Source organism: Vulpes lagopus, chromosome 4, assembly GCF_018345385.1.
Source record: "Vulpes lagopus strain Blue_001 chromosome 4, ASM1834538v1, whole genome shotgun sequence".
NCBI classification, from domain to species: domain Eukaryota; kingdom Metazoa; phylum Chordata; class Mammalia; order Carnivora; family Canidae; genus Vulpes; species Vulpes lagopus.
In genome coordinates, this window is record NC_054827.1 from 125,239,295 (window position 1) to 125,262,853 (window position 23,559).

At 40.5% G+C, this 23,559-nt stretch overlaps 1 protein-coding gene across 6 annotated transcripts in view; it reads right to left on the bottom strand.

Moving 5' to 3' along the window:
- C1QTNF7 (C1q and TNF related 7) overlaps window positions 1–23,559 on the bottom strand; it is a 106,914-nt gene that overhangs the window by 64,929 nt on the left and 18,426 nt on the right. For 2 of the 6 annotated variants that reach the window (XM_041751237.1, XM_041751240.1), the window contains exon 1: window positions 9,214–9,461. The exons of the other annotated variants lie outside the window; for them this stretch is intronic. The gene's annotated coding sequence lies outside the window, so the exon portion shown is untranslated. Of the gene's footprint in view, window positions 1–9,213; window positions 9,462–23,559 lie in introns of those variants that run through there. 6 annotated transcript variants of the gene reach the window in all.

The window sequence follows — 23,559 nt, forward strand, 5'->3', positions numbered from 1 at the left end:
GCTGGCAAGATTCCAGAACATTCTCCAGGCTTGTGGGTCACAGAAAGAGAATATGTGTGGTCAGAGTCTGCACTTCTCTGACAGTCTGCACTTGAGCCAAGTTATTTTCAAAACTGAGATGAGTGTAGAGAGGTCGTTATAGTTTAGAGTTTAAAATAAAAGTTTTGGGAAGGCTCATGTATTTCACTTAAAATGCAAAATATATGGCTGGTGTCATGGTGGCTATTTTTATGTGATGTCTTTTAGAGATAAACATTTGCTATAGATTTCAATCTGTCAAAGGAAAGCGAAGTAAATATAATTTTTTTCCTAGTGCTTTCTCCATGATGAGAACTGGGCTGGGTACTTGCAGTACACATTTAAGCAGCTCACTGTCCTTATCTCAAGCAATAATCCCATTTCCAACCTCCTAGAGAAAAACAGAGCATGATCAAGATCCCTTAAATTTTTCTACCATTCCTAATTTATCTAAATTCCTATCCATTCTCACTTGCTTCCCACCAGTCTCAGTTGACACTGATGTGAGGCAGCACCCATGCTTGTTCAAAACCAAGCCCACCCCTGGGGGTTGTTTCAACCTACTGCTTGTTTCTCTTAGATTACCTGGTTCTGATACCTTCTCTTATTCTCTACTATCTTCAACTTCTACCCTTGGCTGATTACTTTCAGTCTGTTTCTACGTTGAAGTCTTTTCCACTCTGAGATAACCTTCACTTGGCTTCCTTGACCCACCTCTAACTACCATACCTCTCTGTTCTTCCAAGGAGACTGGACCAGTGAGGTCAAAGGCAACTTGCAGGACCAATAAAGGGTGCAGGAAGCAAACCAACTTTTTCTAAGGGTACCTCAGAAACTGCTACCTGAAGGCATCTGTGCTTAGGAGTAGATGGGAATAACTATTTCCAAACTCTACTAATTTGAAGGGACAACACTTTAAATAGATTGCCCAGATTTCATTGGTTTCTAGAGTGTTCTGGCTAAGGACAACTAGAAGCTGGATATTGACCATCAGGGAGAGGTGAGGAGGTGTGGAGATGTGTATGCACACATATCTGAATGAGGAGGGGGCTACATACAGATAGTAGAGGTTATAGATGGTTTCAATTTTCTGCCCAGTGACTGGTTTTAAGCCTTTACGGAGAGGGTTGTTAATATCAGATGTTGAAAGAAATGTTTCCAGGAAAACTTTTCAGGAAGATATTACCAGTAAAGATTTTAATCTCTGGGTACAAGCACAACTACTTTGGAGCCAGGTGACTCACCACGGGAAAGTGGATTTCTCTTCATTTCTGCCCAGAACTTAGCAACACTCTGGCTGCATGAAGACAATCAACTTTGGGAAAACAAGAGATTGCATCCATTATTCGAATGTTACCATTCTCAAGTTGGACCTTAATGGTTTATGATTTGCATAGAGGACTATGATTTGGACCATGATTTACATGGTGACTGTTGTGTAGGAATTCATGAGCACATGTGAGTACAGCATAGAAACACTTGGGGGAAGGATCTCAACGACAGAAGAGAGTGCAACATTGGTTTGTTGACTTTGGGGTGTCTGCATCAGTATGCCTACACTGGTGAGGCCAGAGGACTGAAATGTAATCTCAAGGAGGGCAGGGATTTTTGTCTCTTTGGATCATTTCTGACCCAACAAATAAGTATACATTCAATGGAGATAAAATGAATTTGGCTTCATTCTGGCCAGGAAAAGAGGTGGTGAGCTGGATATTTAGTTTGAACAGTGAGAAATCAAGTAGAATCCAGGAAGAATTGGCTACATTCAGACTGAGGTATGGAAGAGCAATGGCCTCTTGTCAAGAAAAGTGAAAATGAGGTGAAAAATCAGAGGGGAATCTGAGAAGGTCATACAATTCATTATGCATTATGGTATAGTACAAACTGACTACAATGGACAGGAAATGCTAAAACAAGCTTGGGTATATCATGTGTTATTTTGAGTGGCACATCTAGCACATTATCTCAATGGTCTTTATATCAACCACGTGATATGGGAGTGGCTGGGATGTTCATTAATTTTTCCAGGTTAAGTTGGGGACAATAAAGTTAAATGGCTTGCTAAAGGTGACTTTACAAGGTTCACTCATATGTGAACAAGAGCCAATGACTTTGAGTTGCATTCTATCATTTTTTTCTACCTGACCATAGTGCAGAAATGAGATTTTGGTTGATGGATGGATTTTGACTTGGCAAAGCAGTGGACTCTTTTTTGGTTTGTTTCATTTTCTCTTTTTAATTTTGCAGTGGTGACTATGAGGTGATAAGCCTTAAATATCCACCTTTGACTGGAAAGGTTGGAGTGACATGGGAAGATAATTAAAATGGAAAGAAGTGCATTTTAAGACCTGGCTTCGGGGATTAAGATGAGGATAATGTATTGAAACAGCTGAGAGTTTCTGTGCAGGCTTTACTTCACATCTCAACAACACAGAACAAATTGCACAAATTCTAGGAATTATGTCCCTTGGTAACAAACACTGGTCACTTTTTAAAATGTCACCAAATGGCTCTGTTGACTGTTTTGTAACAAGTCACAAGCAGATGGCACTTTGAAGTGTATGATGCAGTTTGGAAAACAAAATCACTTGGACATTTTTGTCTGGTTTGCTAAGATAATGTGATGAAGCCCAAAATGAAAGAATCTTGGCGTGCATTGATAGAGCAAGGCTACACACCATTCAGTGGATTTGTTCTAATCTCTTGCAATCAAAGAACTGATTTTTTCAACTGTTAGCTCATGAAGTTTATGCAATTGCTGAAGAAAAGGTGCAAAGCAAGAGAGAACTATCATTTTTTGAATGCCTAATGTCAGACTCTTTATATGATATATAGTTTACATATCTTATTTAACTCTCAGGTAAAATAATGGGTTGCTATTACTACCCCTACTTTTCAAAAAAATTATTTATTTATTTTTAGAGAGAGGGAGTGAGAGAGAGCGAGCAAGCTGGGGAAGGGGTAGAGGGAAAGAATCTCAAGCAGACTCCCTGCTGGGCACGGAGTCCTATGCAGGGCTTCACCTCATAACTCTGAGTCATGACCTGAGAGGAAATCAAGACTGAGACACTCAACAGACTGAGCCACCCAGGCACTCCAATTATCCCTGTTTTAAATATAAATTAATTAAGGCCTATAGACATCCCACACCTAATTAGGGTATGAACTGGAATTCAGACCTTGATCTGGCACTCAGAACCATTTCTTCTTCCTGCTTTCTGGTCCTTTGGGTAGAATCCTGCCCCTACCTGCCCTTTACCACTTTAAAAATAATTTCATCCTCAAATTTAAGTACCAAAATAGACACAACTAGCAAATGTTTATGTAAGATTTATTTATGTATCAAGTTCCAAATTCATTGCTTCCAGAAATAGGAAACTGTGGAATATTTTGACAAGTACTGTAGGTTTGACTCTCTCAAAACCTACTCCCCCATCCACCTTCCCTATGCTTTTTTCCGTATTAAAGGTGGAATACACAAACTTCCAGATCTCCTTGTACTGAGGGGTGCCCATATACATGGGAAGTCCTGGAAAAGGGCTTCCTTTTCCAAATAAAAAAAGCAAAGTTTGGCAAGAAGGTTTTTGCCTTCCTGCCTGGAATACGAACTTAACACGTGTAGGGGCAGCAGATGTTTTGCGACCATGGGCACGAATGCCACATGCTAACCAACACAAGTGAAGCAAAAAGATGGAAGGAGCCTGGTTTCCTGGTGACATCTTGAAATAGCTACATCATCCTTGGATCATCTATCTCTCGGCTTCTTGTGTGGGAAAAATAAACCCCTTATATGTAAAAGGAACTAGATTTTCTGATGCTTATAGATAAATGCAATCCTAACTGATACACATGGTAGCCGGAATTTTAGAAGACATTCCTATTTTCTAACTATGTTCCATTTTTATGCCAGTTTGATCCTGATTTGTAGTTTAGAAACATTAGAAATATAGCCATTAAATTAGGTAATAGATTCACTGGAATGGTATTCCTTTGGTTGGGCACAAACCAGAACAGAGTTGGGTTCCCTCCCTGATTGTTGGGAAGAGAGCAGCAGAACCTGTGATCTGAATGACTGTGGTACTTCCAGAAAGTCTGGATATCCATCACTCCAGCCAAAGCACTCAGCATGGAGTCAGGGAGGAAGAGTAGGATGACTAGACTTGACATGTCACCACCATTTTGCCCTGTATGGATATAGAGTTGGCCTTTGGTTGGAGAAACTAGAAAGGACCTTGAGAAATCATTTTGTCTTTCTCTTCACCTTGGGGAAGGACCACACTGAAGTTGTACCAGACATATACGATAACCAATCTGGGTTTAATAGACCTCCAAAAAAGACAGTTCCTCAGCCTCTTGCCTCAGGAGGCCATTTCAACATTAAAAAACTTACAGAACATTCTTCTCTTACTTAAATAGAATGTGTATTGCATGTGTGTGTGGGGGGTGGGGGTAGGGGTGGAGAAACCCTTATTTTTCTCCAGCATAGTGTTAGAGTGGGTTGTGCAGCAGGGCAGTCCTGGATTCAGGTTGTCCTGACACTTCCTAGCTGGTGCTGAACTTCCTTGTTACTCAACTGCACCAAGCTTCAGTTCCTCATCTGTATACAAGCAAATAACAGCCACACAAGGGTCATGATGAGGACCTCATATATGTAAAATGCTAAGAGTAGTAACTGTCATAAAAGTGCATGCACAGGGGATCCCTGGGTGGTGCAGCGGTTTGGCGCCTGCCTTTGGCCCAGGGTGCGATCCTGGAGACCCGGGATCGAATCCCACGTCAGGCTCCTGGTGCATGAGCCTGCTTCTCCCTCTGCCTATGTGTCTGCCTCTCTCTCTCTCTCTCTGTGACTATCATAAGTAAATAAATAAAAAATAATAAAAGATTTAAAAAAAAAAAGTGGATGCACAACAGTAGCTCCCTTCCCCTTCTCTCCCCTCAGGATGGCAGCTCACCACCATCCTCTGAGTGAGATTGCTTTGAACCCAAAGGAGCATCACTGAATCAACCCACAACCCGCTCTGTCATCAGCTAATTAACTTCAATGTCCTAATCTCATCCTCTTTGCTCTTATTTTTCCATCCTTGCATTTTAGCTTTGGGCTTTGTTTTCAAAACAATTTCTAGAAACGTGCTTGCATTTTGGAGAAACAACGTTTTTATACATTAAACAGAAAAATATCAGAGCTGTATTTGGAAATTGAAAACATTGACCTGTGTGTTTTGTGTTGCCGTGTACACAACATTTTCATTCTAAGTCGTGGGTCCATGAGGCCATTTATATTATGGTGATAAAGGCATAATGGAGTAATGAGACAATCATCTGTATTGTTACAGCCAATAATATCCTGGCTACAAATAGTTGGCTGATTGAAAGACAAAGACTCCTCTGGTACAAGTTATCTGCACTGTGACCTTCGCTATGGAGAGATGTTGTCTCAGACCCAAGTGAGGTTTGCTGTACCATTTTAAGAAAGGAAACATTTCAGACCATGGATTGTTTTTCAAAGCTGTACACATGACTCTTGGCTAATAGAGCGTTGGATCAGTCGACTTCTGGCAGCTTTGAGTGTTGGCTGCACTAACATATGTACAGTTTCAGACTCAAAGCCACACATGAAGTCATTGTGAAGCTGCACAATTCATCGCTAAAAATCTGCCATGCGGTGGTTCTTCTCCTCTCCAACAATGTAATCCCTAGGAATTGTGATGATTTGAACTTTTTAAGAATTATTAATTAATCTTCATGCACTTAGGGCCTACTGATTTATCTTTGATGAGAAAGAACATTTTGAAAAATATCCAGGAGATGGGATGAAAGAATTAACTGTAGTATACTTTGGTTCAGAGATTTTTCTCTCCTTCTTTATATACAATAACTCCTAGCATATGATGCTGAGATGACAGAACAGATTTTCAGGTCTAAAAGGAGTCCTGTGGATTTGTCATGGGTCACTGTATCTCATCACCATACTTTATTTTCTCTATTTCTTCTAGAGGTATGAAGAGAGAGACTTGGGCTTTTGTTCATAGCTATATCTAGAATAATGCATGGCATGTAATAGGTGCTCAATAAATATTTGTGGATTGAACAGACCAGAGCTAAAGAGAAAAGGAATCCCTGTTGGTTGGGCACCATGCTGGGTTGTTTATATCTGTTACATACACTTGAGAGGTAAGTGATGCACTTGGAGTCTTGTGGTCAGAAAGTGATCAAGCCAGAATTCAAAACCATGGCTATATCCCTTCAAATGCTGATATTTGCCACCACTGGAAATTATTTCCAGCGTTCAGTGGTTCCTGTTCCCCCACACCCTCTGTAACCTCTTTCCGAGGCAGCTGAAGTTCCCAGCACATGTTTTGAGAACACGTTTGGCTTGCCTCTATCTGTGCAGCAGTAGTCTGCAGAGAAATCAATCTCATTATATTTTATTCAGCACCATAAATGCTCCAAGTTTCTGGTTTCTCTGTGCAAAGTTTATTGAGTAAATTTCTCATATTACACATATAGCTCGCTTTATTCTAATATGGTGATGAATTCTACTGAGCTGTACTGATTTAGAATAAAAAGTCGACAAAGAGAAGGAAATCTGCTTGTGCAATCAAAGGGGTTGACAACACAAAGCTCAGATGGTCACAGGACTTGGAAGGTGATGCGTGCCGAAAGATGAAGAAAGCACTGAGATATAAACAATACAGTAAATAACTCTGAAATGAGGTTGATTCTGACCACAGGGTAATCCAAAAATTTGAATGAGGAAAATGCCCTGTCTCTTATACTTGGCGGAATTTTTACCTTCTTCAGGTGGATATGGCAATCTTCATGCTTTTCCAGATTACAGAACAGGCTGAGGAGAGTGATTGTCAAACTTTGATGCACATCTGATCCTCTAAGAATTACTAACAAAGGGGCCCTGAGCCTGCTTTAATTAATGAGACATCCTGCCAGGCACAGGCAAGGGCCTAACTGATGCTTAGTATGGTCATCTTGCTTGCAAGGGGCAGTATGGGCCTGACCCCCATCAAGAGCATGGGGTCCTGAAAAGACCACAGGCCTGGGAATTCCAAAGTCTGCACTTAGTTCCCAGGGCTGCTGATTTCTAAGTGTGTGAGCTTTAGGTCTTGAGCTTGTTTCCCTGTCTGAAATCTTCATGGGCAATGGTCAGTCACTTTTACCCAGAAGACACTGTGAGAGCTGGAAAAGTATGCACACAAAAGGACACTGGCGCAAGGGAAGCTGGTAGTAGTTAAAACATGGCCTTTCTCCACCATGATGCAGCCAGATCTCTTACTCCTAAATCCCAGCCCTGCCAGTCATCACCTGTGTGTCTGTGGGCGAGTTCCTTAGCTATCCCTAACCTCAGTTTCTCCTACAAGAGTGACAAAAACAATACTTTGCTTATATTAACTAACTCTCAACCTTCACACCAGTCCCATGGTTTTTACCCATATTTCATAGTAAGGAAACTGGGGCACAGAGGCATTAAGTGACCATGCATGGGCCACTCTGGGATGTGCCCCAGGTGCTGTGGTTGCAGAGTCAATACTCCTAACCAGTGAGTTGCCCGCTCCTAAGACCACATGAGATAGGGTGAGCAGAAGGACAACTGCATGGTGAATGCTCAGTAAATGTGTCCCCATATTTGGATAATTTCCTTTCACATTCCAAATATTTATCTCTCCATTTTATGTTCTATTGCACCCCACATGGCCTACAGCCCATGTGCCAAGACTTATTTAATTATTGTCACAAAAATGAAAGCTGGCTTGGGCTGCACAGACTACAAACATGTTAATTCTAGAAGGGGAACATCATCTCACCTTTTGTTTTCATTGCTTTCAGCAGATTAGGTATATAACACATAGTAAAGGCGAGAAATTAGAGATCTCCTCAGACTTAAAGTTGCTCTGGGGTAGGGGTGAGGGCAGCGTCCACATAGGAAACAGGCTGTTATAAATTCTTAGTAGCTAAAAATCCCTTTTCCCTGACCCTCTGATGTGCTTTATGCATGTGCTGGTGCCAAGGCACAGAGGAGTTAAGTAACTAACATACTGCGAACAAGACCAGTCTCGCCATCACAGGGCATCAAACCATGAATCAAGATTGTTCAAAGGCAAGAAAGGAAGCCTGATATCAACCGGCGTTAAGGGCAGTTGTTCTTGTGCTCAGGGGAGCTTTCCAGGGAGTAGAAGAACCAAGATGAGAGTGAGCCTTTATTATTCAAACTGGAATCAAGCCATAGTGCAGGTTACATAGTCTGACGGTGGGGCAGAGTCTGAGATCTTGGGACATGAGTTCCCTGCAACCATAGGGTTCTTGATAAGGGACCCTTGGAAAAGGACACTTAAGTTCCCGGTGAAGCTGTCGGGTCTCAGGGAACAAAGGTTGATTAAAACAGAGCTATTTCCTTCACATTAGCTCTATCCCTGTAATTACTTCCCAATCCTTAACCACAATCTGATTTAAGATATCTTTAAAAGAAATACATTCCAGTACTATGCATTATGTATGAAACGAAGCAATCCCATCACATAATCACTATTAATACAAGTTTTACCAACCACAGTTTTACCAACACAGCTTAGATGCTTACGGTCATGTGTTGCAATGAATGCATTATCCTCCCCACAGCAATGTAAAATGTCGAGACCACTTGTTTAATAAAACAAAAAGTATAGCACCCCAACCCAAACTGAACTGAACACAAGATTTATACTTGTGCAAGGAAATCTCACCGGACAGTGTTAGCTTTACTGTTTCCCCTTTTCCTCGATTAAAATCCTGCAGTATATCCAAACGAAGGGAACACCTTAAATTTGAATTATGTAGGCCAGACCCGATGACTCTTCTGCTTTTCAGGGTGAAGCCTACACAAGTGTCCATGTCAGCCTCATGCTCCTCTTGACTATGGATCTATAACCATTAAGGAGCAGAACTGCCAAGTCAAGGGCTCTTTTAAAAACTAACCCTTCCAAAGCAAAGCCGATTCTGACGACTTTCACTTTCTCTCTCTTTAGCAGAAGCATCCCCCAGAGGAGATGGTTCACTGAGTAAGCCCCAGTCAGTAAACACCCCCAAACCTCATAGATGAACAGAGAGAGGACAGCTCAACACCGACGTGAGCCAAAAGACTCATCTGTGGGAGAAAAAAAGCCTGAAGAAGCTCACTTCGATCCGGAGAGAGGGCTGTTTACTTACATTGCTCGCAAGACCTTCCAACAGCTGGAGTCTTTGAATTCTACTGCGCACAGATGTGGAGCTTTCACTCGAAATCCCCTTCCCTTTGGCAGCGGGGAGCATTCATAACTCTGTGGGGCTTCAGATTGATAAGTAATTTCCTGATTGGTTTCAAAAGCGTTCTCCCAGGCTTCGAGCAGTAGCAGGGAGAGAGGGAACACGCAAGGCCCATGACGTGCAATGACGCTGTGGCCTGCACAGACCTCTTGTTTGATCGGGCTTGAAAGAAGGATCTGTCGGCCTCACCAGCAAAAACAAATATCTTCCTCTATCTGTTGGCTCACTCCCTGAATCATATTTAGGAAATAGCACAAAGAGTCCGGACAATATTTGTTCCAATATTTGTGATTGCTTTCTTACCAGCCACTTTAGAGAACGTTCTTAGAGACCATGCAGTCCGGCCCCTTTGGTTTACCGTGGAAGGAAAGGAAGCCTGCGGTTTACAAGGCTCGGTCAGGGGCACATGGAAAGTGAGTGAAAGAAGTGGCACCCAAGAGCCTCCTGGCCAGCATGTCAGAGCTCTGTCCCCTATAGGGAGGTGGAGGTGGACACAAAGGTTTGACATCTGGCTCTTGATCTTTAGAACGCATGTCATGGGCAAGGTCCTTGATATTTCTGAGCCTGTTTCTCACAGGTGCAAAGTGGGAATCAGAATAGCAGTCATCCTTGCATGGCATCACAGTATGGGGATGGCTATGGGAGAGACTTGTCAAGGGGGAAAGCCACTATACCACATACGGGATTTTGTAAGGAGGACTTGATCTACATGCTCCTCTTCTCCCTTCTTCTATTCTCACAGTCCATTCAGTGTTACTTCGTGTTCTAGAAGAAGCCATAATGTGAAGTTTTGGGGGAGGAGAATGTTGGTCAGGGAATAAGATAGGACAGGAAGAAAGCCTTTGGCTTAGGAAAACCAGGTCAAGATCAGATGCAAAGGTAGAGCATGTCTTGACATTCGCCACAGAAAGGACACTGGGTCTGAAATCAGAAAATCGAGGCTTAGCTACTGCCTCTAACACTTGCCAGCCAAGGAACGCCATTGAAGCAGTCCAAACCACAGTTTCCTCTCTGGGGGCATAAGCCCTGTCCTGCTGGGCTTGCCTAATTTTGCTGAGGTGAGATCAAATGGAATCTTGATGGCTATAGTGCTTATCAACCTTTGCAGGCTTTGAAATTGTGAGGTAGTATTTTCCAGCGTTCAGCATAGCATTTCATGCAAAAAGCAGTGTTGATGGAATGGTGCTACCACCTCTTTCCATTTCATCTGTGGTATTGGCTCACACCCCTTGGTGCCAGGGATCCCGGGTTTTTGGACTTTTTTCCCTTCTCCTGTTAAGGAGTATATTTTGCCTTTCTTCCTTTGTCATGCTGTCTCTTGGTGCTGGCCACTACTGGTCTTTCTTCCATCTCTCATGCAACAGTAACAATGAAAACAAGGAGAAAACACTTTACTCAACCACACAGAAAATTCTCCATAGAGTTTTGACACATGCGAGGCTGTGTGCATCTCGGGAGTAGTCACAGCCAGACAACAATGGATCGAGATCAGCCTCACTTATGAAAATGCTCAAGCCCCTGATCCTAATCAGTTATTCCATTACCTTCCTTTGCCTTTTCATAAATTCATTCTTGGATGTCATTGCAGTTAAGATTTGCACTACATCATCTGTAAGAGGAATTTTCTGACTGGGCTTTACTGTGGCTGGCTTGGGCCACCATAACAAACTATTATGGACTGGAGGTTTAAGCAACAGAAATTAATTTTCTCAGTTCTGAAGGCTAGAAATCTGAGACTGGGGTGCCACCATGGTTGGGTTCTGGTGAAAGCCTTTTCCCTGGCTTGTGGGTAGCTACTTCTCACAGTGTCCCCACACGATGGACAGTGGGAAAGATCTCCCTCTCTCTCTCCCCCTCTTCTACTTCTTCTATTTTTTTAAAGATTTATTTATTTATTTATTTGAAAGAGAAAGTGAGTGAGCAGGGGGAGGGATAGAGGGAGAGAAGGTTCAAGCAGACTCCCTGCTGAGCATAGAGCCCAATGCAGGGCTCCATCCCATGACCCATCAGATTATGACCTGAGCCAAAACCAAGAGTCAGTTGCTTCACTTACTGAGCCACCCAAGTTTCCCTCTCCCTCTTATTATAAGTCCATGTGGAGCAGAGTCCCATCCCTATAACCTCACTAAACCTTAATTACCCCCCCAAAGACTCTACCTGCAGTCACATTGCCCTGTAAGTCAAGACTTCAGCTTATGACTTTTGAGGGGATACAACTCAGTTCAGAGCAAACCTGGAGAAAGTGAACACATTAAGCTAATCTTGCTGAGCACTCATTGGGTCAAAGGCCCTACTCCTTTCCTTTTTCACTGAATCCTCACAACAACTCTAAGAGGCTGGTGGTGACTTTTCCAAGGTTACAAAATTACTAAGTGGCAGTGTCCACATGTAAACTGTGATGACCAGCACCATGTTCTTTCCATGACACAGTCTGCCTCCACCTCCTTCTCTTCTCTGCTGGATTCTGAGCCAGACTTCTGTTTCCTTCCTGCTAATGTTGACCTCTGTTGCCTTGTGTCAGGGTGGTGTTACTTAGCACACCATAAGAGGGGAGGAGGTGGAGGGGAGCTCTGTGGTTTCCCCCAGGGGCCCCACTCCAAGTTCAGACTGACACCTGTGGGGATTCTGCCCAGAATGTTCTTGTTCTCTCTATGCTTTCCCCCTAGCCTCCTCTATGTGGGTAGATCCCTCTCATCAGTTTGAACTCAAGTGGGATTCTTACCTCTGGAAAGATTTCTTTGACCTGCCCCTCACCTCCCCTAGCTCTCCCTTAGACTTATCTTAACCTTCCCCTTTAAAATTTTTTGCCTTTTGTAAAACTTTGTAGGTGACAGCTGTAGTAGTTGTTTAAGTAGTTATATTATTTCTAAGATAGCTGCATGTTTGTCTTTCTCACTGGTGTGTAAGCTCACTGCGGACAGGGGTGTTTGGCTCACTGAAGTATCTCCAGCCATTAGACCACTAATATGAGAACCTACAGGGAAGGAAGGGAGGAGTAGGAATCGGCAAATCAGAGAAAACAAATAGGAGTAAGGAGGAGCTACAGGACTCATTTTCAATAATAGAATGACTGGCAAACACATGCCTGAGACCACAGTCTAAGGGTAAACTCCTACTAAGCCCTCTGTATACTACCAAATTAATTTTTGTCCTTGATATTTTGCATGGGGAAACTAGAGTTAGCTTATCAAGAGTGAGGTTCTTGGAGTAAAGAGAGGTAACTGAAGAACAGATCTTGGGTCATACTTCTTGGCCTGCTGGTCAACCCCTGGACTCCTGCAAGGGTAGCATGGCTTGGCCCTCTGCACAGTGGGACTGCCTGTTCATATTCCATTAACCGTCAGTCTCTTTCAGGAAAGAGATAAAAAAAAGACCCTGATGAACAGGGTGTGAGGAGGTATAGGGCTTGCCAGGAGGAATTTGTACCAGGAAAGGCATTCTCAGCTAAAGAAGCCACATGTGCAAAGACATGGAAAGACAACGTGTTGCATATAGGGGACTGCAAGGAATGCACTTTTGTTGGTGGGTTGCAAGGAAATGTGATAAGGTAAGTTCTAGGTAAGTATTATCTTTTTCATTATTTTCTGTTTTCATTACTATCTGTTGCTCGGCTTTGTTTGGTAGGCGAATGAAAGAGTTTGTGTGAAATCGTTCTAGAAGTTGGAAAAAGCTTATAAAAATTTGCTTATTACAAGTTCTTTTGGATGAAGATATCTCAGGCAGAGAGACTGAGAAACTATGCTGGGAAATTAAATTATTTATGAATTTTCTTTACTTGCAAACTGAAAGTTTGACCACTTTTCTTCTTCTAATCTCCTTTTCAAAGACTAGGTGATAGCCAAAAATAGTACCTATTAAATATCAGTGAGCAGGGATATAAGTTTTTAACTCAGCATCATCCCTGGACTTTTCTACTCTCTCCTAGAGGTCAGGGACTAGAAGCCTGAAACTCAATTTCCCCAAACCTTTGCAGTCAGATTCCCTGGTTAGAGTCAACCAATGAAGGCACTCACAGTCATGTAAAAGACAGAAATGAATGAGGGGACATCCCTTGGTGGCAGTTGCAGTCAGAATGAGGACAGTCAACTGATAGTAAGGTTTGTAGGAGCTTCTGAGCAAGATCCTGGAATCACATAACTAGTGTGGCTTTCCAGCAATCCTGCACTCTGGGTTTCCAGAAAAACAGCATGCTTTTTTTTCTCTAACTCTTGGTTCCACAGCCTCCTTTCCTTCCTTCCTTCCTTCCTTCCTTCCTTCCTTCCTTCCTTCCTTCCTTCCTTCCTTCCTTTTTTTAAAGCTTTTATTTATTTATTCATGAGAGACACAGAGAGGGAGGCAGAGACACAGGCAGAGGGAGAAGCAGACTCCATGCAGGAAGCCTGATGTGGGACCCGATCCCAGGACTCCAGGATCATGCTCTGAGCCAAAGGCAGATGCTCAACCGCTGAGTCACCCAGGCATCCCCACAGCCTCCTTTTCTTAATTTAGACATAATTATAGACACAGAATTTTGTAAAAAAAAAAAAAAAGTTGCATAGAAACCAAATAAGACAAAAACTAGCTTCTTTCAATAGCGATATCTTTTATCACTGTAATATATCAAAACTAGAAGTTGGCATCAGTACAATAGTAATAACTAGATTGTAGAACATATTCAGATTTCACCAGTTTTGCATGGATTCACTTGTGTGCTGTATAGTTCAATGAAATTTGATCCTGTGTATAGATTGCCTACAGTTCTTTCAATGGTTGTTTAAGGCTTTGATTTTGCATCTTCAATCCCTATCTAGAGTGATTTTTAGTTTCTTAACGAATCCTGATGGATACAAACAATAATTTCCTCATGTCATTTCATACTTGAAGCCTTATAGTCAAGTTTTGATTCTTGTATTCCATTCTGTTCATTCATTTACTCAATTAAAATATTGCTCAATTATACGTTTTTTTTTTTCATGTATGCTTTTTTAATCCATTATCTTTGTCCAAGGCATTGTCACATTACCTACAAATTACTATGGAATATTTTTAGCTATTCTTGGGCTTTTAGTGGCTACATTCTCAAAGTTATTACCATAGTATGTCAAAAAAGGCAATACTACTGTAATCATCCCTAATAGTGGTAAAATAATTTACATGTAATAAGACAGGAAGCAAAAAAATGAGAGGTACAGGGATTGGATTAGAAGAAACAGGGCAGCCCTGGTGGCCCAGAAGTTTAGCACCACCTTCAGCCCAGGGTGTGATCCTGGAGTCCCAGATCAGGTCCCACATCGGGCTTCATGCATGGAGCCTGCCTCTCCCTCTGCCTGTGTCTCTGCATCTTCTCTCTCTCTCTCTCTCTCTCTCTGGCCTCTCATGAATAAATAAATAAAATCTTTAAAAAAAAAGAAGAAACAAACATCATTTTTGGCAGATAGTACAGTTGTACACCGAAATGATGCATGCAAAATTTAAAAGACTATTAGAAAGGATATACTTTCAATATAGTGCCAGATTAAAAAAAATACCCTAAAAATAGTCTGTATACTAAAAATAATCAGAGAATAGAATGGTAAAAAAAAAAAATCTAAAATCCTTATGACAGCAAAATGATGTTGGCTTTTCTTTTTAGGAAGGGTATCCCAGCCTCTCTCTGACTCTTGGCTGTGTTTTCTCATTTGAGCTCTTAATCAGCTCAGCTCTTGTGGAGGGAGTCATAAAATCTTGGTAAAACATTATTTTCCCCCTCCTGATTATTACCTTTGACTCACTAGCCACAAGTCATAAAAGTCCAGTCTGGGAGAAGCCAATTTAGAAACAAAATCATGCTGTGTCCTTTGTCCCTTCCTAGCTAAGACACAATTCCCTCCAAAGTGTCTCTTCTGAGGTAGAGGACTATCCAAGCATTCTCTCTTCACTAATGGACTAGGAAGAGAATCTTAGTGAATATTTGTCATGTGCTAGCACCGTTTACCAATTCTTTCAATTAATTAATCCTCACAACTACACAGGTCAAAAATTGAAGTTGCTTGTCTCAAATCTCAAGGCTACCAAAAGGTAGAACCAAGCTGAAGGCGAGGTAGTGAGTCCCCTAGCCTTTATTCAATGCCTCCATAGTATATCGCTTTTCTTGCAAGTGACAATAATCTTTTTCCCATAAAGATTATTCACGAGCCCTAACAAGCTGTATTGGCTGCATCAGCTTAATCTACTTTATTAAAAAAGTAATATTGCAGCAAAATTTTAGGTAAAAAGAAGGCACAAGTGGTGCCATGTAATGACAAAAATTGTGAAAGGGACGTGAGTACTCATATTTGGAAAACCCAAATGTGGAAGTCCCAAGTCGATGAGCCTGACTTGTGGGTGGAACTTTGTTATAAGGGAGCTTTTGGATTTGACTCTGAAGTGCAGTTAGTTCTTTAGAACTTCAGTGTTTCAATCAGGGCAACAAAATTCACATCATTCTCCGAAGTACAATTCAGAAGACGATTTCCCCCACTGATAGCAATCCTTTGAAGATGAGAAATTGCTTTCTTTTTATTTTTACTTTAAGGTTTTGATTGAAAACACTCAAATGCATGCCTGGCTTCAAAGCATAGTTTGTGACCAAAAAGGATTTCCTGGTTTACATTGCTTAATTAATGATAATATTGATTCAAAAGAAGAAAGAGTTCCCAAATCCTAGCAATTTCCAATAGTAGTAGATGTAACCCCTATGTAAACACTTAAACTGAAATGGCTTTTGGAAGAACTCAATCTCAAGCCTTTCCAAACTCCAATGATTTCACAATCATCACCATCTCCGCGCCACCCCCCCCCATCCCAATCACACTCTATCTACATCGTGGCCGTGCTGTCTCTGCAAATTCCTTGTAATCGCACGTATACTTCTTGTTTTAACCAGCAATGAAATCTCCATTTACTTGGTGCATTGTCCAGGATAAATGAAGTTACTATGGCCTGTTTGTTTCAGTCAAACAACACATAATAGCTCCTTTGAAGATTTCCAACAAAATCTAAGTCATATGTAATTTGAAAGGTAAATATGTCACCAGAAAAGAAGGTAAAAGAGAAAGAAGAAAATAAGAGAAGGGAGGAAGGAAGATCAGTAGGAAGGCAAGAAGAAAAGAAAGAAAGGGAGGAAAGGAAAAAAAGGGAGAAAAGAAGACACAACAAAAGAAAAACAAAGCAGAGGGAAGAAGACCAAAGTTACAGATCCTATAACTCTAAATCAAACAGACATGATCTATTCATTTTTCCCATTGGACCAGTTCCAGTTTGGGATGTACCACACTACATTATTTTTCTAATGATGCAGAAACTAATAAACTGACTTAATAAGACTTCAAATGCTGCTAACATTTATACCTACAAGTGCCATGTTTGGGCAGGGGGACCAGTCTTTGTTTGCCTGGGACTAAGGGGTTCCCAGATGTGAGACTTACAGTTTTAAAACAGGATAGTCCAGACAAACCAAGATGGTTTGCTTGGGACTGAGGAGTTGTGCAGGGCATGATACCTATAGTACTAAACCAGAAGAGTCCTGGACAAATTGAGAAAAGTTGGTCACCATATCTTCAGATGAAACCTTATCTTTGGGTAAATATTACCTCTTATGTCCTTTGAATATTGTGTAGGAAATGTTTTAGCTAATTTTAGCGCCCTTTCTGCATGCCAGGATCTGTATTAAATATTGCACACAATGTAATGGATATCTTTTTTTTCCTACCTGGCACCCCAATATTCTTGGTTAACACTTTCCCTATCTTATGTGGTTTTAGTTTGGCTGTCATATTTAGTACCCTTCATTCCTGCTACCTCCCTTGAAGCAAAAAAGTCAACCAGGCTGGGCCAAGCATAGTAGGCCATCTGACACATCTGGAAATAGTGACTGGTAGGGGTGAGCATGTAACCCAAGAAAGACAGCTCTTGGGAGAGAGAAGTCCCTTTTGCTTCTATTTAAGATTTAGTCACCCTGTCCAGAGAGAGAAAAAGAGAGAGAGAGAGAGAGAATCCAGAGCATCATCTGAACCCCTGGATTTTGCCATGCACGAAGCTAACACCTTTCCTAAACTGACCAAATACATGAGCTAATGTATTCTCTTTTTTCTTAAGCTATCTTGAGTAGGGTGCCTGTCCTGTGCAACAAAGGAGTTGTGACTAGTAGACATATATGGGCTTGGCCTCCTATTCTGAACTTAGTCCTGTACAGGTATAGGTTGAGCTATATGAAATTGCTAATATTCGACTTCTTTTGAATGCAAATATGGCAATTTCACTTGGTTCAACTTAAGTATTATTTTTACCATTTCACAGATGAGGAAAAAACTCAGTGGTGATAAGTGATGTACCTAATGTTGCACATTTATTAGACAGGAGACCTGGGAATCAGATCCAGCTCTGTTTGATTCCAAGGTACATAAGTACGTTTCCAGTTGTTCATGCTTCCTGAAAAAAAAGTAATCTCTTAAGCCTATCCATTGCTTTTTGACAAATGCCTTAAAAAGGTACTAGGTTGTGACTCACACCCTATATATGACTTATATATGGTGCCAAACACCTGCTTGTGGCTTCCAAAATTCCTGTTTCATTGGCTGTTTCATGAAAAGAAGTCAAATACATAAGACTGTCAAGCAAGATGGAAAACTCTATTGTACTCTGGTACGTATTTACATTTTGGTAGGGATAAAGCTCCAGGCGATTATATGTCAGATTTCCAAATGTACTCCAGCTTTGGATTTCACTGAAAATCAAGAGACGCAATTTTTGCCTCACAAAAGAGAGATTCCTTACCCATTCTCCTCTCTCTACAGAGAGATTGTTTAATTGTTTCCCATAACTCAAACCTAACACATTTATAACGCAGCTGTGTCAGTGAGATAAGCATTCAGGGCATTTTCTGAATCTTTGGCATCCCATATGCTTGCTCACTGATGCAGCAGAATGATGTTTGCACAGAAGACATTTCTTTTCCACGTTAGTGATCTATCCATGCTCTAAAAATCTCAGTATGATTTGGGAAAGTTTGTGTGTCATTTTTTTAAGCATTTATTTTATGTGAGATTATTGTAATTCAAGATTGTTAATTGTAATGAATGCTAGAAAAGCAATGTGTCTTGTTATGATGTGGATACTTTTGTATAGTAAATGCCTTTGGCATTATCTACTGAAAATTTATATTCTATGAACTCCCTTCCCCCACTGCAGGCTGTAGTAACCAGTTATTGTAGCTATAATATTACAGCATAACAAATGACTCCCAAATTTCAGTGGCTTGTAACAACAAAAAATATTTATTTTTTTTCTTACTCATGGCAGGTTTTGAAACTTGCCCAAGATCATACAGCTGGTAAATGATGAAGCTGGGATTCATTTATTCAGTGGATATCATTGAGCCCCTACTAAGGGCCAGGCATCATGAAGAGGCTGATAAGCCACTAAGCCAAAGACTATTTATATATTTATATCCTAGCTGATGAAATTAAAAGTGAAAACAGTATAATTATAGCTCTAGAGAGTCAATCAAGAAGAGAGAACGTATTAAGCAGGAAATATTTGACATAATCTAATAGAGTCAGCAGTGCTGTTTGCCAAAGGTTGGGGGATTTGGATACTCAGGCCAAAATAGTAGCCATAGTTAGATCATAACAAGATTAATTAGATAATGCAAATATAAAGACATTCCAAGCGAAAGCTGGCATTGCATCTCTAATTTCAATTGAGAGAGAGGACAAACGGAAGAGAAATGTTTGAAACCATTTTTGAGTGTCTACTCTATGCCAGGCATTGTCACATGAGAAAAATCTACATAGCAATATTCTGAGAACAGTGACTCTCATTTCACTCTTTAAATCTCTGTGGATATAGTTTTCTGTGTGTCTAATATAAGGGTAGTGTTATTTATTTCTTAGTTTTGTCGTAATTTGTGCCTAACACACTGAGGGTCCTCAGCAAATGGTAGTTGCCTTGGAAGACTCTGCTGGTTGCTTCCCAACATCCTTCCCAATGTCCATCTTGTCCTTCTTTTGTATTAATAGAAACCCTGTTTGTTTGGGGAGTCAGTGTGACCGTGTAATGCCCCCTTCCTAGACTCCCTGTGGCCAGGGAAGGCCATGTGACCACCTTGCTGGGACAAAGATATGTATGCAGAGGTTGATGGAAGAGGTTGTTGGGAAAGCCTCGTGAAATAAAGACAGCTGGTGTCACCTGTTTAGATCTTGTTCTTTGCATTTTGCCATTTACCAAGAATGCAGTCATGATGTTAATGTAAAGTAGACGTCTCGTGATCATGATAAAGACAGTCACATTCCGGAATGTAAGAGCAGAAAGGAACCTGGGTTCTGATGACTAGAAGCCATCATACTAACCCTTGACAACGTATCTCCGAACTAACTTTATTGTAGATGAAAAACATAAACCCCTATTTGGCCAGGCCTCTGTTACATGGGGTCAAGCACATTCCCTAACTGACACAGCTCTACTTCACATTCCCATTCTGTTCTCAATCTGAAATATTTTCAGATTTGTGTATAATGCTTCATTGTTGCAAAAGATTTGGCTCCTTTCTGAACAAACTTTCTGGAATAGTTCATTTTTTTTTTCTTTCTAGATGAGGCATTATTTGGCCACAGTATAACACAATTCTGCCTGAAAGAAAACACCAATTAAACATGTCTTTTTTTTTTAAACCAACCATCTAGCACACAATCATTATAGGCTATAGAAACAGCTCCAGCCTAGCCGTGAGACTGAGCTTGAGCTTGCCAGCCATAGCAACATCAGAGAAAACAGAAAAATCAAAAGCTTAAAATGAAAAAAAAAAAAAAAAAAAAAAGGACATCCAGTGGAAGAGATGTAGCAAAGAATTAATGAGACTTCTTTTAAGGTTTTCACTCTTGAATCCTATAATTCCAACAGTGGAGTTCGGTAGAAGAGAAAGCACAGAAGGGCAACACAGAGAATTCAGTTTTAAATCTTACTGAGTCACAGATCAGCTGAATAATTTAGGGCAAGTTTTTTCATTTGTTAAGGCTTTAATTTCCCAGCATGCATAATTATCATGATAGCAGTAGCTGATCAGCATCAGCAAGTACTGATGATTATCAGTAATAATAATACCTACGGAGTTGAGACAAAGAGTGAGGAAGGTCCTGAAAAAAGAAAAAAGAAAAAAAAAAAAGAGTGAGGAAGGTGATGTATGTGAACATGATTTGTAAATATCAGAATATCCCACAAGCTTTCATTGTTGTGGAGAGGTAAAAAAAGATGTGCCAAGTGTTAAATCGTGCCAGATTTGTCATGTTGCCCTCTGGCACGAATGTGTGGTCTAGAGGTGTGAGGCTGAGATGCTGAAGGATATACAGACTGTAAGTTCTTTCTTGAAGGTTAGCAGTGAAGGTCTTTTACGGGTATGAGTAAGTGTTTCTTGCAAACATCATTAATGGTGAAGGAGAAATGACGGAAGAAAACTAGGATTTTTGAGCACTTGCTATGGTACTTTGGTGTTTTACATATATAATCTCCTTCAGTTAATTGGAGATGTCAAGTTCCCTCCACAAATCTTCTGAAGACAGAGGTTTTACACTTTCATGTGTGGAGTTGCCCTGGATGCAAGATCAGTGGGATGATGTGGCCCAGGCATTGAAATCAGGGACGTGGACTCAGGTAGTTGCATGTGTGGGCCTCGGCCAAGCTTAGGGGAGAGGTCTTGCATCTGAAGTTAGCTTGTTAGTAACTCACAGAAGGAAGGATGAGAGTCTTCTCAATACAAGGTTAAGGAGACTTACCCTGCTTATCAAGATGGAAAAGATAAAGGAATTTTTTAGCCACTGAGGACCTCACTCAGCTCCTCAGAAACATACCTATTAGGTGATAATGAGTGTGCATTTTGCTGTGTGTGACTGTGCTAAATACTTTCAATTATTAACTCATTCATTCTTCCAACAACCCCACGAAGTAGATACCGTGACTATCCCCATTTTGCAGATGAGAAAAGTGAGGAATAGAGACGTTAAATGACTTGCTCAGAGTCATCCAGTTAGATTGGAATTGAGAAGCCTGGCCCTGAGGCCCTGCATTCACAATGACACTGTTTCACCCATTGAGGGAAGAAGTAAAGCAGAACATATGTCAAACAGTTGGGCTGTAAATCTTGAGGACTCAGCTCCTTAAGAAACTCAAGAGTTCCTATAATTTTTCTGTGGAAGAAAGTCTGACCAACTGCTCAGAGATCCTTTCAGTTTTTCAGTGAATTAAAATGTAACCACCTACTCATGTATGGCTGTGTCTCTCTTTATTCTAATGGGAGATTTAGGGATTTGGGAAGACATCTGGAATTTATTTATGCCATTTGGATTTTGAAACTCAATATTAAATTCTTATAATGAAAGAGACAAAGAAGTCAAAGTAGACCATATTAGTGAAATCTGACTAAACAGGGCATACGTTTGCAAACTGAGCTTTAATGTCTGGCTAAGATATTGCTCCAAATACCCTCAATCATCCTTATCAAAAGGGAGAAACACACTTCTGGAATCGTTTTGACTTTCTGTCTATAGGACAATGGAAAGAACATTATTTCAGGGCTTTTTCTCTTCCCCAATGTCATAAACAGTGTTAAGTATTTGCCTATGCTGAGATTAAATATGGCACAAAGATAATTAGACAAATATCACCTTGACTGTCTCAGTTTTTCATCTGGGTCATGGGGGGACAGCATGGGTTCCAGAGACAGGCAGCCTGGATCAGTTTTGCCATTTGTCAATGGTGTAATTTTGAATAATCTCCTCATATCTTTTGAAACCTAGAGGATATCTCAAGCAGAAGGTATAAGGTGGAACAGAGTGATGCATATCTGGGGCATTTTAGAATGTGCTTGTGTGTGTGGCATTTTAGGAGATGAACTCTTAAGAGGTAAGATCATAAAAGGTCTCATGTCCCAAGCCAGGGTGTTTGGACTCTTTCCTGGAAGCAATGGGGAAGTACCAAAGTTGTTTTAATTTTAATCTTTATAAACACTACATAGAATTGTTTTTCTTTACTACAAATGTAATAGATTATTGTAGGAAAAATAGATGAAGAAGAAGGGAAATGCTTGGAATTAAACCTTCAAGAGCCTGAGTTAACCTCTTGCGAATGTTGTTCTTCACTTCTAGAAGTGTAGATGGATGTTTTAATAAAAATTCAATCAGATTGTACCCACTCTTTTTTTTTTTACCCACTCTTTTATAGTCTTTTGTATTACGATTATATAAATAGCTATGTAAGTTGTTGTAGATTTGTTCACATTGTCACTTTAATGGCTACGTAGTCTATAATGGCTGTCGATGTACCATACTTTCTTTAATATTATTCTATTCTTGGATGTTTAGATTATTACCACATGCTGGAATTGTAAAGAACCCTGTAATGAACATCCTTATAACAAAATTTCAGTATTTACTTAGAATAAATTTTAAGACATAGAAGGATATGCCTATTTTAAAGAATTTCATATATACAGCCAAGTTACACCCCGGTAAAAGTACTTAAGTTAACTGTCCTATCAGCAGAGTTTGAGTCTACTCATTTTATTCTAGGGCCTAAGTGGGTGATAGCAGTGAATTTCTGATGGATTAGAGCATGTTCCAAGAAAATGACAAAGATGGTGAAAATAAGGACATTCTTAGGGATGGCAGTGATGAACATCACTGTCTTGGAAGAGGGAACTGGTAATGCCTTCAAATATTTGATAGACCGCCATGTGGAAGGAGGGCTGGCCTTGTTCTGTATAGTTCCCAATGACAGAACTAGGATCAATTCAGAAAAGTTCCAGAAAGAGAATCTGATTCAACAGGAAGACAGTTTTCTATTATTTAATGCTAAAATATGCAAGAGGCTGATGTAGTATCTTGGAAAGCTGTCTCAGTAGTAATTCCATTTGGGGTCTATGTCCTTTGGAGAAAAAGAGACCCAACTTTACAATAGATTTTTTTTTTTTTTTGAAAACCATTGTGTCTTCTGGGCTAGTTAATACTTGCAGGTCTTAGATAAATACTGAGTTGATATGAATTGACCAGAGCTCTGCTAGGCTGACTTTATGTGTAAATATTATGTCTCATATATAAAGCATGTGAAAGGATTTTAGATACACTCTCAAATTCTGTACTTGTGAATTTGCCTACTTGCTGAAATTTATTGGTGAATGCAAATCAATACTCAAGGTGCTTTCATGGTCATTTGCAGATATATGCAGAGCAGCAAAAATTTGAGACCCTGACATGCATGTTCCCA